General features: G+C 58.8%; 1 long non-coding RNA gene across 1 annotated transcript in view; it reads left to right on the forward strand.

Annotated features, from left to right (window-relative positions):
* Positions 1-618: 618 nt before the first annotated feature.
* Positions 619-3951, forward strand: part of LOC117285318 — a 26600-nt gene continuing 23267 nt past the window's right edge. The window contains exons 1-2 of the long non-coding RNA XR_004516329.1: positions 619-854; positions 2207-2295. This is a non-coding gene — a long non-coding RNA (uncharacterized LOC117285318). The remainder of the gene's footprint in view (positions 855-2206; positions 2296-3951) is intronic.

The following is a 3951-nucleotide window of genomic DNA, read 5'->3' on the forward strand; positions in this document are numbered from 1 at the left end:
CGACCTTACCTCACCCTGTGTGGGCTCCTCACTGCTCCATCTCTCAGACTGCTCCTCAGGCCCATTCCTGAACCCCTCCCGGACCAGCTCAGCCGCCGCAGGGTCAGTTAAATCCCTCACTCCCCACCCCAACCAGGTTAACTGTGGCTGGGCACGGTCCCCTCCAGCCAGTCCGCAGAACTCAGAGGAAGAGTGGTCCAGCGGCAGAGACTTGGGAAAGGAAATCTGTCCGGTCCAGTTCCAAACAATGAGTTGGTCCAGGACGTACAGTCAACTTGCCCAAGCCAGAGCGAGGACGAGGCGGTGGGGAGAGGCGCTCCTGAGGGGCGGCAGCAAGCAGAGAAAATGAGGAAAGAGGACGTGAGCAGCGCGGAGGGGACTGGAAAGGCACCTGGCTCTGCAAGGCCTGAGGAAGCTGGTTTGGGCAAAGCCAAAGTCTCTCCAAGCCCCAGAGAGCAGGGTGGGGGCGATGTTGGTGGGGAAGAAATGATTAACCCTCTTCTCAGCCAGGCCGAGGCCTGCCGGGCTGCGGCCCAGGGATTCAGTGCGGGCCACCAGGGCTTCCTAGCTCTAGCCGCCGCCACTGCAGAGCGAGGGGGCCAGGAACTCAGTGCGGGCAGGGGAACGCAACTCCGGGCGCGCGCGGCGCGGGAGAAGCGGAGAGGGCGACACAGCCACAGCCCACACAGGGGCCGAGGAGCAGGTGGAGAGGGGTGTGAGGCCCTGGGGTGGCCGGCAGTTGCCGACAGACGCCCAATCTACAGTCTCGGATCCATCCGCGCCCGCCCGCCCTTCCTCCTCTCCAGCGGCGGTGGGTGTGAGCAGCGGCGGAGAGCGCGCCAGAGCCCGAGCGGGTAAGGTAGGGGAGACCGTCAGAGGCCGGAGGCCCAAAGGCAAGGACGCGCGGGCGGAGACAGGTCACCAGGTGGCCAGAGACAAAGGACCGAAGCGTAGGGGAGAGAGGACACTGGGTAAAGGTCTGGCCGGGGTAAAGGGAGAGCCAAGGACAGGGCCCTCTCGTGGAGTAGCCGAGGTTGTATCCTACGCTGCCCCCTCGGCGGCGCGCCCTAGCCTGGAGCAGGGAAGCACCCTAGGGGGCCGAGGCCGGCTGTCCAGGGGCCTCGGGCAGGACCGGTGGGGGGGCGTTTCCAGGAGATGCTCCAGCCAGGCCGTGTAAGTACCGCGTGCGTCTCTGTGTGTGTGAGAGATACACACACGCACACGCACACGCACAGGCACGCACGCGTGGCGTACCTGAGCGTTTGAGAGACTGCTCAGGCTAAGGGACAGGGCCAGAGCTGTAGAGTCGGATCCCTGCTGCTGGCATATGGGAGCCTCCGCCCGCCACCCTCTGCGGACCAGGGCTGTCCCCTTTGTGCATTGGAAACAAAAGTGCCTGGGGAGCCAGGGCAAGGTCTCTTTCTAGAAAAAAAGTGATTTGAGACTTTAAGGGTCACCTGCACCACAGATCTCTCTAAGTGTCTGTAACTGTTTCTACAAAACAAAAGGTGCCAAATAAATCTGGATAAGAGGTCTGGGCCCAGAAGTTCACCCGCCCTGCCGAATGAATCTAGATAGGTGGTGGGGTTTAGACCCGCTGCTAACGAAAACACTGAACACACTGGCTCAGGGCGGGGTGGGTGGGGGGAGGCCCGATGTGTTTCTTTGGAGGCAGTGTCTCTGGGTGAGGGTGTGAAAAATGCGCGCGCGCGCGTGTGTGCGTGTGTGTGTGTGTGTGTGTGTGTGTGTGTGTGTCCCAGGGTGTTTGGGCAAACAGCTGTGCTTTAGGTGGGCTGAGAACGGAGCTCAGGGCCACATCCAGCACCTCCCCCTCCTCCCTCTGCGGAGGCTGCTTTGAGGCCAAGGCCTCTGCAGTCTCTTCCAGCAGGGCCGCCAATCAATCCTGCAGGTCAACACAGCAATTAATAATGGGGTGAGGAGGCCTGGCAAAAGAGGGTGAGGAGGCAGCAGGCTGCGTCTCCCCGAGGCGCTGAGGACCTGGCGAGGATGAGGGAGAGGATCTGAGAAACCTGAGTAGTCAGTGTGAGCCCAGAGTGGTTACAGGGCCCCGAGAGGGAGGCCAGCGGAGAAAGAAGGAAGTCATGGAGAAACCCCTTATTTTTATGTTCCTGGGGTACAGACTGCCATAGCTGGAGACCACAGCTGACACAGTCCCTTTCCCCTTCCTCCTCCCTCTGCTGATAAGGTTTTGCTGCTCAGAAGCGGGCTCAGCCAGACTGAATAAAACCCGCATCATCTGCAAACCTGGCCGCAGCAGCTGAGTCCAGGCATGCGGTAGGTACACTTGCTCTCCCAAGTCACTTTGAGCTGTTGGGATGAGGCAGGAAAGGGCGCAGAAGCATCTGGGGGATGCAGGCTCCCAGGAATTGTGCTCTGGCCCGACGTGGCACTGGGAAGTGTGAGGGCAGGGGAGTGGGAGAGACCGCCAAGGAGCAAGGAAAGGGAAGGCTGTGGGAAGGAGGGCAGACGACTCCCAGTCTGCTCGGCTGGGGCTCACCCAGAGATAGGGTCACTGCCTCCTTCTCAAGCTGCCCAAGCTCCCACCATTCTCACCCTAGCTGGGCCTGCCAGGTACAGAGCCTGGCTCTGCGGAGGAAGGGAGGGAAAGGGAGTGTGGTACACAGCCCGGCCCCCAGCTGCTGTGCCAGGCGCCCCTGGGTACACAGGAAGGGTCCTGGTCTCTTCTGAAGTAACTCAGGTGTCTTGGGATGAAGGCACTAACAGGCACCCCATCACTGCCTCCTCTGTCCCGAGGCGCTGGGTTGGGGGCTGGATGGGCTGTTGGGTTGCAGTCCACAGCATTCAGGTGGCATACAAGCCAAAGGGAGCTGCGTGCCAGGAGGGAAAATGGAAAACTGGGAGTATTAGGGGCCAGAGCAAAAGGGGTCAGAGAAAGGGGTGGAGACAGGAGGCAAATAGAATCTGAGGGAAGAGGGGAGAGAGAGAGGTTCCCAGGAAGGCTCTGCCATTAGGTCTGTCCTTGGGCTCCATATTTATACAGTTGAAGGGGTGCACAGATGGGCTCTCAATTGAATTCCATCTTCAACACCATCAGAGATTGATTTTGTACTAGCTTTTAATTTTACTATAATTAATTAGATCATTACAACTGTTTGCTATTGATCTCCCTACTTAAACCTCCAGTGTGTGGGTCTGCTCAGGGTCCTAAAAGCCATGGTGGCCACAGTTGGGGCTCCTGGCGGCCCAGGTCCTTGGTGGACCCAAGACCTGGGAGGGGAGTGGGGACAGCCCAGGGACTGAGCCAAGAAATTAAAGAGAAGGCAGTGCTGGGGGGTGGGACCTGAGCTAGCAGTTGAAAGAACTGGAACTTGAGCTGCAGGAGGAGAGAGCAGAGAAATGAGGTTTAGGGAAGGTGAGGAGTGAGGCCAAAAGAGCCCAGAGTTAGGCCTTGACCTCTACGCAATTATTTGGAAAATTCTGGAAACCCGACCCAGTGCTCCCCACTAGTCCCAAACTAAACTTGGGTACTTGGCTTCCCATCTGGAAGGGGGCAGTCCCTCTGGTAGACAGATTCCGATTCCCCTTCCCACAGTGGTCCCCTGGGCCTGCCTCCTTGTCCCTCGGGCTGTCTAGATTTGGGGATCAGAGCCTTCTCCCCACACAGGTCAGACACATATGCACCAGGGCTCATAGTCAATGCGCAAGGCACGCACGATTACACAAGAGGTACACGCTGGCTCCCACCCTATAGTCCCTATGCCCATCTCACTAAGCTCCCAACTTGGAGGAAGTTGCACACAATATTTATGCCCGAGAGAAAGTGGAAAGTTCAAGCCCAAACGCTCTTCAGAAAAGAAAAGGCAAGTTCTGCAAAAAGAGCGGGAGTAGTAAAACACACGTTTCCCGGTGGAAAGTTTTCATTAGATTCAGCGGACACCGCGAGGGAAGTAGGCAGCGGCCCCCGCGGCG

Source organism: Fukomys damarensis, unplaced genomic scaffold (assembly GCF_012274545.1).
Source record: "Fukomys damarensis isolate Sample0158 unplaced genomic scaffold, DMR_v1.0_HiC HiC_scaffold_8, whole genome shotgun sequence".
NCBI classification, from domain to species: Eukaryota; Metazoa; Chordata; class Mammalia; order Rodentia; family Bathyergidae; genus Fukomys; species Fukomys damarensis.